General features: G+C 33.8%; 1 protein-coding gene across 5 annotated transcripts in view; it reads left to right on the top strand.

Moving 5' to 3' along the window:
* LOC140664840 (limbic system-associated membrane protein) overlaps positions 1–16,126 on the top strand; it is a 142,675-nt gene that overhangs the window by 91,536 nt on the left and 35,013 nt on the right. The gene's annotated exons all lie outside the window — the stretch shown is intronic.

Below are 16,126 nucleotides of genomic sequence, written 5' to 3'. Positions count from 1 at the left end.
ACTTGATAAAAAAAAGGACTGACAATGAGTTTTCCATTTTATGCGAGCGTAACTTGCTCGCGCGAGAGTAGATAAAGTATGATGTTGAATTCAATATAATCTTTTTTTTTTTTTTTTTTTTTTTAAATTCATGTTTTATCAATGAACGTCAAGGAATACTAGTTTAACATTATTTAAATATATTATTTACTGAATTCAATTTTTTTCTCAATTTTACGATTTTACATTTTAAATAAGTTTTTAGCAATGTAAACAACTTGTTCTTTTTCTTTTTTATTGAAACCATTAGATAAAACGGACTCGACAGATGCGAATAATAAAATTTTTCTGTAATATTTTTAAAATTTCCAAATCGGATTTCTACGCGAACATGACATTTGGCAATGTTTCGGTACAGAAATACTCTCGCACATATCAGAGTGCAGCAGTCTTTTGGCGCAAAGTTCTTTCCGCACACAATAGGAAATTCCACGGATGTTCTAGCTTTCAACTCTTGATAAAACGTCTCTGGCCACGTGCCGTCCCTTGGATACGCATAAAAATCCTGTCGGGCAAAATCGTGGGTGTGAATCGGCTAGCTTATCCAAGTGGAAAGCGAGACCAAAGTAAAGATCCAACGAGAGGAAGCGACTACGAAGAAACGAAGAAGCTCGGAGACAACGCGAAGAAAGAGAGATGTCTTCTATGGAGCGCTCAAGTGTGCGTAGAGAGTTTGAGAATCCTCTCTCTTCTCGAAGAAGAAAATTGAGAGAGGAAATGCTTCAACGAGGCTGGATCGAAACGCACCGTCGGTTGTCCGACACGTGATCGGAATACCATTCAGAGAGCGTCCTTCTCCTCAAATTTCGCGTTTCGTTCGATGTCGCAGACGATATGTCGTCGTATCTTGTTCAACGAGTTTTCCGCACAGCTATCATCGCAAAGTTCGGACAAAGTATTAAAAAGTATACGTGTTCAATATCGAGACGTAGTACGAGTGAAATAAGACCGAACCGCGTTTAATAAAATCACGCCGAGATTACCGCGACAGCTGATTATGACGGATTCCCTTACGAGACTATCGATCGCTCAACGCTATCGCGATTTCTCGGTTTATGCCTTACCTTGTTGCGGATGAAATATAACACCGGTTGATATTGTTTCCGCAGGAGATGAAAACCAACCATATGCGCGAGAGAAGCTGCGTCCCGATATCGTATTCGGAAATATAAGCGGGAAATTTTTCGGATATTCGGAGCCACGCGGTAGAAAAATAAAACCGATATAGAAAAATATTATTTTGTGCATATATTGTAGTGACGATAGATCGTATATTTATATAATAATATGATAGTTATAATTAAATTTCTTATACAAGTATATATATATATATATATATGTTTCTATACCAAATGTTCTGATTATACACAACGCAATTGGCGTTTTGTATAATCGGAGCATTCGGCAGTTAATTACAATGTTGAAATTATATTGTCGCAATTATATTGTAATATCAAGCGAGAAGCTTAATAGTGTTTCACGAGAAAATTCAGCAAATTCAGTTTCACCAACAGAGGGTATCTCTTTGTACACTCATCTCGAATCTCTGATTTGTTTCCACGTCTTTCGATTCGCTCTACTCGGTTTCTCAGTTGCGTGGGAGCTCTTACAGTGTAAATGGCGAGCACTTTCTGTCAGCAGCAAAAAGCCAGCGGAACAAAGTGCTCCGTGATCTGTCGGTGTATTAGATAGCTCTGCAATGTCCGCCACATATCGATTTACAAACCACACCATTCCGATGAGTCAGCGAATCGAAGTAATGATCAATCTTTTATCGACAAACTTAAGTTTGTAAAAATAACACGCACTTTTAAAATATTTTATTTATTTTATTATTAACTCTCTCTCTCTCTCTCTCTCTAACTCTCTCTCTCTCTCTCTCTCTCTCTCTCTCTCTCTCTCTCTCTCTCTCTCTCTAACTCTCTTTCTCTCTAATTTATTATTAACTCTCAAAAATGAAATTTAATAATTTAAAAAATAATTTTAAAATAACCGATAAATAAAAAAAGAGGTGGACAACATTTATCAAATATACATCTTCTTCATATGGAAATCATGCATAGATTAAAACTCAGGATTAAAGTAGCTGTTACATTTGAAAAAAATACATTGAAATTATTTTTAATTAATTAATTTCCATTTCTACTGATCTTTGTAATTGTAGCACATTTATTGTCGTGTTACATAAAAAAAAAAAAAAAAAAAAGCAGTACCATACAATTTATATACCTGTTATAAATCTATCTTGTTTACTTTTGCCGATTCTTTGTCATTTTCGCGTTCTTACTCGCATGATAGGATTTCAAACAGAAATTTAATTATCCTGTTAAGTGCCCCGGAAATGTGGGTGGTAAACGCAACCAGTACCCATATTTATTTTTAGCTAGCGTTCAACCCGCAACTCCATCAAAAGAAACGCATTCTCGTATAGCTGTAGTATCGATTGCGTACAAAGAATGGCGTGCTGAATTCGCAATTCGACGAATTCGAAAATCCGAAGGCAAGAAACGAGATTGATTTGAAAGGAGAGCATGTGGAGAATCCAGTGAAATAACCGAGATGAGAGAGTCGAAGGCGGAAGGGAGGTAAAGTGCAAGATAGAACAAGTAACAAAGAGAGAAAGGGAGAAAGAAAAAGAGAAGTGCTACGAGGGTACTGTAATAATTAGCTGGCGCTCTGAACTCGTGTAGCCGATGGGATCGAGTACTTTTTTGGAAAAGTGCCTAATTCCACGTTCGACATGTCTCAGGGAAGTCTAAACCTTACTATTCTTTTACTACGACAGTTACTTACCACAGGCAACCTTCGACTCTGCTTATTCCATCGACCATGGAAAGCAGCTCTCGCGTCACTTTTTCTTTCGCTTTCCAAAGAAGATTCAATTTCTCTGACTATAAGTTTAATGCTTTTTCCGTTCGCCATTATAAAGATATATCGTTCGCTATCGAAGAGAACAGATTCACACCGTGCGAAATTGTTTTCGTGCCGATCTTCCTCGAGACAAGAAGACAATTGACTAATAATAAGATACAGGTAGAGAAAAACGAAATCTCTGTAAAACAAGGATGAATAAGGTTGAAGTTTTAGATACAGGTATATAATTGTTTACTCTGGCTTATTATTTTTTATCTTTATTTTTCCAATTTATAGTTTTTAATTTTATAATTTTTTTCTGTCAGTGCTTCTCTCATGTGTGTCGAAGGCATTTTATAACGAGACAAATAGAACAAAAAAATATTGCCTTTCGCTACACGGAGACCAACAAACTCAATTGGTTTGTTAGCTGATTACGCGGCGTCGATGAAACGGGACACAATTTTTCAGGTCCACGAGCGAGAAAGGGTTTATACCCGCATATTCGCGTATAAATTCGTCACTGCACAAACATATATACATGTAGTATGCGCATACACGAGCAATGTAATTCAGTCTCGTAAAAATGCACACCGTCTATCGCAACCATGCATGGATTTTTATCCGGGATTTAAAAGGTGGCCGATAACGTTATTAATTCAATGTGGCTAAAAAGTGACTTTTTATACCACAACCGTCCTCGATTCCGCATTTTTCGTATTCAACATCTCATCTCTTTCACATCCTTCGAACATGATTTCATGCCATTCGATGTGTGTGTGTGTGTGTGTAAGTAGTATTTGTCAAGTATTATAAAATGTAAATATGATATATCAATTTAATTCAATTAATGAAAATTTTATCACAATCGTTGCATAATTCGAAGTAATAACATTGATATATGTACATTTATTCTATATTACTATAAAGTATAATTATTTTATCTTAATCATTTTATACATTATCATAAACGGCGCTTATATGGAATAATTATAAACTTCTACATCATGTTAAAAATGTTTTCATCGAAAATTCAGTTTAATCCTAAAGTAACGGCCATAACTTTTCGTTCGAGGGCAATTATTTAAATTCACCACGCCGCGACAACATCGTCCGTAACATTGTAAGAATAATGACGTTTACATTGATTTACAGGATAATGTAACGTCGTAAAAACTAACGTGAAAGCTTCATTTTCCGAGGGAAGAAAGCCGCGCGGAAATACCTGTTTTAATTCAGCATCACTCTCGCCAATTGTGCGCCGATAACATCAGATTCTTATCGCTCGGGAATTGAAGCGGTTAAACTTAACTCGATCTCTTAAATCAGCACACTGAGATTTTAATCAGACCTCAGCAGCTTCGGGGACGGTCGCGCGGTCGTCTGCTGCTCGGGGTAGACGGTATGTTTCTCTTTCATAAAGACTTTGCAGAAAAGAAAACCAAGCGTTCGTCTCTCCCCCTCTCACGGAAGCTTCTTTTTGGCGCCAGTCCTTTCCGCGACATTTTTCTGCTTTCCCCACACCTCGCGCTCATGATGCGCTCTTCGTAATTTTATTTATCGTCCTACGAGACGCACTTCGCCTTCCTTCTCTCATTTCTCCGTCCTTTTGCGTCACGTTTAAACGCAGATCGGGCTTCTTGTGATTTTTCACAAACAGGAAATCGACCGTAATAATTCCATTACGGCACATCAAATCGAGGTTTTATCACCCCGATAAAAAAAAAATAGGCTTTACGTGGCTGCTAGATCGGAATCATATTCTTCCCTTAAATATCGCAATCCACTGATGTCAAGAGGACGAAGGATAAATTTCTCATAAATCTTAGATATTTTATCTTATAAGCGTTTTATTAAATAATTGAGATAATAACGCGTGGGCGAAAAAGTTAGGATAATGATAATTTATACATTTTTTCATTAAACCGTTTCTCACAAACAGGAAAGTAGTAGTAGTAGTAGTAGTATAAAAAAGTAGTATAGTAGTTTTAGCAAGAACTTATGAAACTATTCTATCTCGCTACAAAATACAAACATCCACATTTTACGTCGTAACATTTATATTGTAATAATAATATTTTCCGTAAATATTTTATAACACACATACTTTTATTTCGTTTCACTCCCAAAAAGATAATATTGTATCTCTCTTTACCAATTCACACCCGATTTCTTTGAACAAAGAGCAGATTGAAACGTAGTCTTGGAAAACGATGGTAATCTCTTCAATATTTTTCTCTCTCACTCTCTCTCTCTCTCTCTCTCTCTCTCTCTCTCTCTCTCTCTCTCTCTCTCTCCAGTTATTTTATAGTGGTAACTCGACTTTTAACACTCGGAAACTTACGCAAACCGACGTCCAAACATCACGAGCTAAACTCCACTTTGTTGAAGGCATTGATTCGAACGGTATTAAAGGATCCACAAAACCGCCAACATAGGTACATAGGTGTATAGGTTTTTCAGCGTCTTCATTGCCTTCGTTAATTCGTAGAGAGGAGACATTCTATCTCGAGAACGGGGTGCTTTGTAACGCGGACCAGCTATTTAAAATCCAGCAACGCTACGCGATGCCGATAATCGCTATGCCCGCTGGGCGTAATTAGAGCGGACCAGACGAGTTTATTATCCTCCTTTGAACATCCTAACGAACGCCCAGAGCAACGTGAAACGCGCGTTACATCGCAATGTCTTTGTCTTGTCCAGCTAAAGGCTCTTCTTGAACGGAAATTACGATACATCATTGTTGTACGCTTGGCGCAAAAGCGTGGACCGTGTGAAAATTGTGGAATCCAGAGCGTAATCGCGATAGATAATTGAAAACAATACGTCACGCGAAATCACAATACGATGATACATGCTGTCGATACAACGCTTCGTTGTTTCATAACTGTGAATCATCTGTTGTCATCTCGCCTTTTCGATGTTCAATCTGTGGCATGTGGGAGAATGAAATAACACCCGATACATCAGAAAGATATATCCTCTAGATATGTGTACGCATGTACACACATAATTATTTTTAATATTTTAATAACTTTACGTTATTATATTTCTTTAATCGAAAATACGAGAAAAATCTCATTTCTCGTATTTTCTATTTAAATTACAAATTAAAATTTTTTCGCGTCACATGTTACATTCCTTTTTAAAATTCAACATCCACAGATTCTCAGATACGAAAAAGTGCCATTTATTTAAATGTACTCATGATTCATATAAATGGGAATACAATATATTTGCATTTTTTTCCTCAAAACAGTAGAAAAATTTTTCAGAAATAGCTCTTCTTTGTATATCAATGATACTTGTCGCAAGTAAATGCTTTTTGAATACACACTTACAACTGTATATATATTTGAAATATGAATAAATGAATTTTTTCGACTAAATACAAGTACAAGTGCTCGCTTTGCGTTTATTCATGCGACGTATTATTTAAAGTTTTCAAGTTACGATTCCTCGGAGTCGACAGGAAAGAAATCTTGGAAAAAAAAGGAAGTATCTTTCTCGCCATAAAAGAAAGCATCAAAAGTCAAGGACTTTTTCTTGATTTTCTTCGCATGAACGGAAGCAGATGTAATTTGGCTCAGCGCCGGAGGGTGAAGAAGATTAAACTATAAAAAAAAGACCAACGACCAGTTTAATCATAATAATTCTAATTACTCGAGAACAAAGTCAGAGTAGAGCTATACCGGAGAGAAACAGATGTGAGAAGGGGAATGAAGGGGGTGCGATAGATTGCAGAAGCGAAAAAGAGAAAAGAGTGCAACTAGGTCGTAATGTCGCGATCACCGTTCCTTTTCTCGCGAATAAATCATTCGGAAGACGAAGAGGAGCAAATTTTTTTCTGCTGCGCTAATTTCTCACCCCCACAAAGGAACTACGATCCGTAGAAATTATACTTTGCCTACGTTTCCTGTTCTTTATCGCAAATCAGACTCGTCCATCCACTTTCCCTTTTCCCTCTCACTGACCCGCTTATCACTCGTCTTTTCTCCTTACTTAACTTACTTGATCCATTCTTTCAATTCTATCGACCTTGTTCCTCGCGAGATCATTAATTCTAATTTTCATTCCAGCGTACCGCTTTCTCGATAAGATGAGAATTTCGCATCATCGCTGACGACTATTAATTTTCTCGTCCATATCTTTTTTATGAACAATTAAGTCTTCCACTTACTTTAGGCTAACCTGTATTATTAATCAAAAGGCTTTTTTTCCACCTTTTTTGTTTTATACAGATTTCAGATTTTGTTGTAGTGATTTTAGCATCAAATTTCCATGTACAATGATTATAAATATGATAGAATTAAAACAAGATATATTTATATTATACGATTCAACAATTTATTTATTTATAAAAGACGAGTTATTTATAAAAGAATACAATTGCAAAAATTCATGTATATCTAACTGTTTTATTAATGTAAGGCAAAACATAAAAGATGACAGGTATTCCGATATTTAAATAATGCTCTGAGCAGAATCAGAGGGATTCTCCTTTTCGCGGTCCGGTGCTCATGCAAACCAAATAGTCGTAGAATACATTTGTATTCGGTTCGTTTATCTCGTTGTTCGTAAATATCATTTTTATTTTTCGATTCAAATCTCTACTGAAACAGTAAGGTATAATTGTGTAGATTTAATCGTTGCTTTCATCATAAGTACATCCGGATGATTGATGAGCTGTATAGTATTCAGAAGTTTAATCAAATAACAAGAAAATTGTGAGTCATAAAATAAAATAAACGGGAGGACGTTATATTTGCACGGCCGATTCGAAATTCTTACAACATAGTATATATATATATATATATATATATATATATATATATATATATATATATACATATGTATATGTAAAGAATATTTTTTTCAAGTTTATTTATTTAACGTTAGCTTTACCATTGAGCGATTTTAGAAAATTTTTTTATAGTTTGATCCAACTAATCACACATGTGCGCGAATGAAAATTATGTATTCGACATTATTTAAAAAATTCTGACTGTCAGTTTCCGATTACGCTCTGTCAGATATTTAAACGTCAAAATAAACGGTTATTTGACGATGAAATGGCAGAGTAATACGCTTGATGCGACATATTGACTAAAGAAATGTTTTGTAAGTCATAAAATATTTATTCGCAAAAGACATTAATTTCGAAATCTAAATTTCACGAAAACTCCCGATAGGTAGAAAAGAAAGAGAGATAATCGTTTCATGTTTTATCGCAAAGGTGGTAAATCGTTCCACAAATTATTCACGCGAATCTCATTTTCCCGATTTTTCGAATTTGATACACGTATCCTCAAAGCAAAGCAATTTTACACAAGCATAAAAATGCGCAACGTTTTTATAAATTTGTATTTTTTATGAATCGTTATTTTTCAAGCGCGCCATGTACAAAATAAAAAAATACTGCAGATTCAAAAATGCAATATTTTAAAGTAAAATTGATCGCTTGCATATTTATATAAAAAGAGCTCGCTCGAAATGATATTATTTTGCTAACTCGTTATAAATATCGTGCGCTTGAATATTATATATTTCTTTTTTACTCGCGCCTGTAAATCCAAATTTAATTCATGCAAGTGCACGAGATAAGTGGAAAAAAATTCCATTAAAATCATTTGGCCATTGTCGTCGTGATTTCTAGGTACGATGAATATCCTAGCGAATATCGAAGTTTCACCCTTACGATCTTGATAAAGGAACATGCTATATTTATGGTACACGCTCCCTTGTGCATAATATTTTCAAGTCGATGAAACATGCGATACATGTACAAAGTAACGTCTATGTCATAATGATGTGAAACTTGATCTATATAGAATCGTAGGAAGCATCGGGGAAAAAAGTTTTCCGTCCTATGAGACCTACATGTTTCTTCCTTTTTTCAAAAGCAATACGACTTTTCGATATCGGACATGTCCCACGTGAACCAGTGGGTCAAAAGAAGTTCAAAAATTATTCTGTTCTAAACATTTCTTGTTCTTTCGTATCTTTTTATAGAGAGGAGATCGAGTTAATAAATAAATTATATTGCACGTAGTTTCACGTATCCCTGATATGATCGAATGTACATAACCCAACTGCGTCTATTTGAATAGCAAAATTGTAGAAGAGGAGAAGGATATAAAAAAAATATGAATGCGTCGCATTTGCGCAGCGCCATTGCGTCCCAGTTGGAAAAATTCTATCTCTAAAAACTTAAGCTATTTATATCTATTTACATAGTTGTTGTTTACATGTACATATACGCGCCACGAAGTAGCATGCGACAAATGAATTCTGTGCAGGTATTTATAAGTATACATTAAATTTTCTATTTTTTTTAATATAAGTTAATTCTATTAAATTCTATTAAATTTTATATTTTTATTTTTCTTTCATTTAACATATAATATTTATCAATTTATATATATGCATATTGTACTTATATTATTATATTATAATAATATACATAAATTTCCGCGAAATTACAGATAAATCTTTAAGTAGATTTCTATGTGAACGAAGAAAGATCCAAATGATCTTTTGGCGTGATAGCAACGACCCTCCGAATTTCTTTCCCCATGAGAATAAAAGCTTATGTTAAAGACGATGACTTTCCAACCCTCATAAACAGCACATGTTTCGAATCCAATTTTTGTAAATGTCTCTCGCAGCAGATGAAAGGACGATATGGGGTTGATGCGATCTTGATGGACGCTTTTCAGTTTCCAAATCACGGTATCTAAATAGCGAGTTTTCAACATTACGATGTGATATAAATGTGTATAAACGATAGTATCTGATATCGCATAACGCGATGACTAAAAGTATTATCACGTTATTAACACATTCTGTAATACAATATAAAATTTATAATAGAAACTGTAATATTTTTAAGAAATATACTTGGTGTGCGAAATATATTTTTATTGATAAATGTCTATAATTGCTACTGTAGCGAAAAATCAAATTTTTTCAATATCAGTCAACAAAACTATCATAGAAATAAAATGTATAAATGCTTTTAGGGAGGGGCAAGTCTTTTTTAAGAAGTTATAAATTACATAAATAAATTTATTAAACATTTTTCATTAAATCGTTATGAGAAATTGACAAGAACACATGAAAAAATGTATGAATTCGGTCGCTTAATAAATGAGGAATGCTTTCTTAAGAAATTACAAATGAAAAATTACATAAATAAATTTATCGAACATTATTCTTAAGAAACTATAAATGAAAAAATTACACTTTTTATTATTCATACATATGTTACTTGTACTTCCAACAATTGTTGCGAAAAGTGTATGCGTGGAGACAGTGGGTTCCGGCCCCCCGCGGGGGCCTCCACTTCCGAAAAAAATAACCTAACCCAAACCTATTTCCATTCAAAATCGGAATTGAGTAATGAAATATGTTCAACAAATTTATTTATGTAATTTTGTTATTTATAACTTCTTAAAAAAGACTTGTCTCTCCCTAAAAGCATTTATACATTTCATTTCTATGGTAGTTTTGTTGATTGGTATTGAAAAAATTGATTTTTCGCTGCAGTAGCAATTATATAGACATTAATTTTTTTACTTTATAGAAATTTATTACGTACAAATTGATAAATTATATTTGTGAGATACAGATTAAATTAATCAGAAATTGACAAGTAATCAGCAAATAAATTTTGAAACATGAAAACTGTTTGAACGAATAAATTTTACAGTATATATTTTCGATACGCGATGTAACGAATGCCATAATTGGCAAAGCTATATTGTGAAATATCAACAGATTCTGCTTCTATTTTGCAATGACGTTGCATATCTCATTATCCGAGGTTAACTCACAGCAGATTGCCATAAATCCTTGACGATGACTTAAGAGACGTTTTTTCTTAAAAATTATTATCCTGCCTAAGCAAAAGCTGCAAGATTATCTTGGAACCTATCTGCGCTGTCCTTATTATCCTTACAGTAGCTGCCAAGGCATATTATGCGGGCTACATTATGGTATATTGAATGGCATCGTAATGCGCATTAAACATATTAGATCGCTGTACCGTGGCATCTATGTAAAAGCACGAGTAAAAAGGGATGATTTATGCCTCATCCCACGTCGGAATGGCGGAAATCTCTTTCGCGTAAAAATTCTTCTGCCTTCTTAATTTTCTGCTCAATCGTGTTAGCTTGCATCTGTATTATGGTAGTAAAAAATAAATCATTGCTGATATTTTACGACGTGGTAAAACAGCTTGAATATTTTTATAGCCAGATATTCTGTTAAATATCTCCGGATTATTAAATATTTTTATATCTACATATTTTTTGTTTATAATTTGAGCCATGAAAACAGATCTATAAAAATAGACGATGCCGATACTTTGGTGTGTTAAAGGTGTTTGTATGTAGAAAAATGCGATGCAACGCGTAAAACGTATACGACACTATTACTGTAATATTATTCCACTCCTTGTTAACAATATTGAGTTAGTTAATACGAAAAAAAGCAAAATAAAACATAAAACGACATAAGTCTCGAGATAAATCTCTCCCGTTCAATTGATGCCATTTTTCTTCTCACTATGCAATATTGAATAATTCAAAATATAACGTGCATTATACGTTCATACTAGTTTATAAAATTGTCGCATCCATGTAAAATCGCGCATAAGCCATTCGGCATTATTATTAGAGGTTCCATCATGTTTAAAAGAAATGCAAGAGTATCGGCTACCTTTCGCGCTCAAAGTATACGGCTGTGAGAAGGAGATTTTATCATAGCAAATAAAAATATTCTGTACATCGCCGGGGGTGTTCTTCGCATCTCGATGAAAGTCGCACCGACTGACAGAAGCAGCTCAACACATTATGCAAAGTTCATTAAAACCGAGCTCCAAGAACGGCTGCGGTGCAACCTTCTCTTCTCTCTCTCTCTCTCTCTCTCTCTCTTTCTTCTTCTTCTTCTTCTTCTTCGTATCTCTCCCGAAGTCATGGACAGAGCGACGTTTCATCCTCTATGTTAAACTTGGCCCAACTTTACCTGCTGCCTTCCTTCACCCCGCTTGCGAACTTGTTGGCACCTCCTGACCTTACATAGAGTGATTCGTGGCGCGTTGCGACAAGTTGCACGTAAGATGTGGTCGTGCAAGTCGGTTGGGCAATAAGAGATTAACGAGGTTACGCGCTTCGGTCGCTTTAACTCATACAGATACGTATATGTCGCTGCAATTAAATGCTGAATGTTGTAGATTGCTGTGTCAACTGTCAAATTTCCGTTCTATCTGTCAAATTATAAGGTAAACTAGGGCCATAGGGCTGTAATTTTTTCAATAATTGCTACATAGGGCGCTTTTTTTAGTCATTATCAAAGATAATCGATATTTACAATAGTTTATGTGCATAGATTATTCGAAATAACGATATTGTGAATCTTATATCATATTTTTACTTTTGACTACCTGCAAAGTTTTTCACGTGTCCACTAAAAACTGTTATAACGTCGAATAAATTACAGTTAAGCTATCGTAATCGACGTTAGACATATGTAAATTGTTATATGACCTATAATTTTTATTTTCGTTTTCACTATTTTTTTATAAATACTATGGCAAAAATATTTGCTAAGCTTTATTTTAATTGTAAAATTATTTCCACAAAAACATTTGCACGCTTATGTAATTCTTGACATAAATATGAACCTATTAATCTTTTTTTTTTAATGAGAGAAAAATTCGTTTGCCTTTAGAATCAATTTTTTTTTGTTAACTAAAAGCAGCAGTAGTAATTATATTCAGACGAATTAAAATTTATTTATCTTTCCGTCACTATGGTCATCTTTTCCTTAAAAGTTGGGTAAGATGGCCAATGCTTATGTTGTACCATGTTTTGATAATATAAAGCTTCTATTAAATATGTTCCTTTTAATTTCCATAATATTATGTAATTTAAGCCTCAGTGAAGATAATATGCCAAACACTATAAAAAAATAACAAAAATAAAAGTATGTTTTTTGCATTTTAAAAAACTATAGCTATCTTACCCGAGTAAGATTACCTATCTCTGAAATTTTAAATCAGAGATGTTGTCAATTTTATCTTTCACCTATTTATTGAATCTACCGATTCATAAACTAACTTTGCTGATCGCATTCTGTATACATAGTTTGCCGAAATCGTTATGAACTTCGCATATGCCGCTTGGTAATCTCTCCCGTTCAAAAGGGGACATAATTATGAGATAGTATCGCCCCATGGAATTTCAGCCTGTTCATATTGCCGATGAAGTATTCACATAAATCACTTGTTATAGCGCAAAAAGGTTAACAATAAATTGTATAAGAACGTGAGTAATTATGCGTATCGATATGTAACCAATGTGTATATATAATTCAATCGATATCGAACTTTGCAAGAGTTATAGCATTTGCGCGTAAATAAGCTGGGCGTTAAAGTCAAATATTCACCTGTACACATTTTCAATATACGTGAAACATATGCAAACGGAATAAATATACGAGTAGCATAAATAAATTCACTTTAATATACGACTGAATATATAAAAAACATACAATGAATATAAATCGACTGACTGTTATAAACCACAAAGTAGCGTGCTCACGAATCGCTGACATGCATCATGCATCGATTATTTACGATTAATATGTATGTATGTATGAACGAATATCATCAATTTATCAAAAATATCAATATATTATCAATTTAGCAAAAATATTTGCTAAGCTTTATTTTAATTGTAAAATTATTTCCACAAAAACATTTTCACGCTTATCTAATTCTTGACATAAATATGAACTTATTAATCTTTTTTTTTTTTTAATGAGAGAAAAATTCGTTTGCCTTTAGAACCAATTTTTTTTGTTAACTAAAAGCAGCAGTAGTAATTATATTCAGATGATTAAAATTTATTTTGTAAATTTATTAATAAAGACAAATATTATAAGAGATAACAATCAAATAACAAATAATAGCTTTATAGTCAAAATTTTTCTTGAAAAAAGAAATTCCAAATTATAGAACATTTGCTACTATGCACAAGTCAGAAATTTGCAACAGTAATAGTATTGGAAAATGTTTTCAGAGATTAAATTACATCCGCGTATCGCGCGAAAGATCTTAATGATTCATAGAAACGTGTAAACTCGGATCAAGGCAAGAGAAGAGGTATATCAGAATCCAGAGATATCAATAGCGACATAGAACGACATAAATGTAACGATACACTCGATATATATGGACGATTTTTGGCACGATTTTCAACGAAATAAACTAACGAGATACCAAAGGGGTTGAGATAGATCGGTGGGAGATAAATAAATTGCAACGAGAGAGAAAGAGAGATGAGTGTAGCCTCTTTTCTCCATGTTCACCGAAATATATCGTTCGGAATTAATAGTGCGTCGTGACGGCGCATCGTCGCGAAAGAGATTTAATTCCATCGATATATTGCCTCTTTGCGTCACCCTTGTGCATCGATTTTTTTAGAAACGTGTACTTCCTTTGCGCAGGAAATATCGTCTAGTAACTTTCTGATAAGAATTATGAAGCAGTATCGTTCCGACTTGATTCAACTTGTTTTTGCTGTTTTAATAAAATGCTTCGATAAAATTAATTGTTTCATGCTGATTTTTATTTTGTCTTGCATAAATACATTTTGTTATTTCGTATCAGATATTTTAGGAAAAACAAGAGTTATGGATTACACAGTTTATGGTTTCCGTTAAAATGTGATACGCAATTAAATTTTAAACCTGGTTCTTATTAAAACATGTTTTATATCTAGACAAAATGAAATTGAGCGTATCGACGACCATATTAACGGAGTGGCATGAGAGAAGTTTAACGTGTTCGAGTAAAAGCTAAGGCTTCTGGTCAAGCCTTTTATGCTAATGTAATCTGGAAAGGAGTGCTCCGCCGCATTTCCATTAGCATTTATCCTAATAGCAGGGATATTTTAGCTATCAGAAGCATATTCTTAGTACGACATTTCTTTCGGATTTCTGCAAAAAATAGGTATAAGAATTTGAATTGGAGTAAAATATAATGGATATGAAACCTATAATATTTATATTAATAGTACAAAAGTTATACATCAAGTACAAAACATTAATTATGGGTTAATTGATATAATGTGTGATTTGTAAAATTCCAAGTTTGCTGCGATTTCGAAAGACTAATATTACTTTGACAAGGTTTGATAAATTGATATTACGCGTTATGTAATATTAATAGTTCTTAATAGCATTTCGATAAGCGACTTTAAGCTTACGACGACGAGACTTTGAAACAGGTCATCTTGTGAAATCGTTAATCGCTGATTACATCAGCGAACTTCGACAAAAGAATCGAATCATCAAAAGGGTTTCGAAACGCGATACGTGATACCACGATTGCAGTCGCCTTTGATTTCGCTGAATCATCGAAATCGAGATTGGGATAACGACAGCGATACGTGAGATCGGGATTTCTCACTGATGTTTAACACGTAGGATACACAGGATATCTCGATCTCAATCTGATTTCGCAATTATTGGCTGTAATCTGCACAATGTGACAAAGCATACAAACTATCAATTTGTCGATAATAGAGAATCAGCGTTCATGTGTGTGAAGCAATGTATTCTGGGGAAAAAAAACACGGTTACAATTCACTTTGGGGCCCACGATTAGTAATCAAATTATTTGAATTGCTCGTAACTCTAATTTTACGTAAATAATCTACTTTTAATTCCGTCTAACTAAAAATTCCAATTACTTTGGAAGAAATTTTGACCATTTTTTTTTTTTTTTAATTAAGCAACTTAACATTTTGATCAGTACCCTTTAAGTAAAAATTATCTTTGCGTAACTGGATATCCACGGGACTAATTGAAAGAATTGGCTAGTATAACTTAAAAATCTTTGAAATAAATAGAATAGCTAATTGCAAAAATTAGTTATGAGCAATCCAAATAATTTGATTACTAATCGTCGTGGGCCTCAAAGTGGGTTGTAACCGTGTTTTTTCCTCCCCAGAGTAGGAAGAGAATTGTTCAAAACTTTAAATTCTTAAAATAATACTTTTCAAATTTAAAACACTAAGCGTTTAAAGGGCTCTTGAAAAATAAAATATCGACTCGATGATGTATAATAGCTGGTATTAAATACAAATTACTTTTTTCATTCAATTACTTATTGCACGATGTTTAATCATACCTTAATTAAAATCCTCGTACGCTACCCGTGGGAAAG

The sequence above is a fragment of the Anoplolepis gracilipes genome, chromosome 4 (genome assembly GCF_047496725.1).
Source record: "Anoplolepis gracilipes chromosome 4, ASM4749672v1, whole genome shotgun sequence".
Classification (NCBI taxonomy): domain Eukaryota; kingdom Metazoa; phylum Arthropoda; class Insecta; order Hymenoptera; family Formicidae; genus Anoplolepis; species Anoplolepis gracilipes.
Note: the sequence above shows the minus strand (reverse complement) of the source record. Positions and strands in the feature narration are given on the sequence as shown.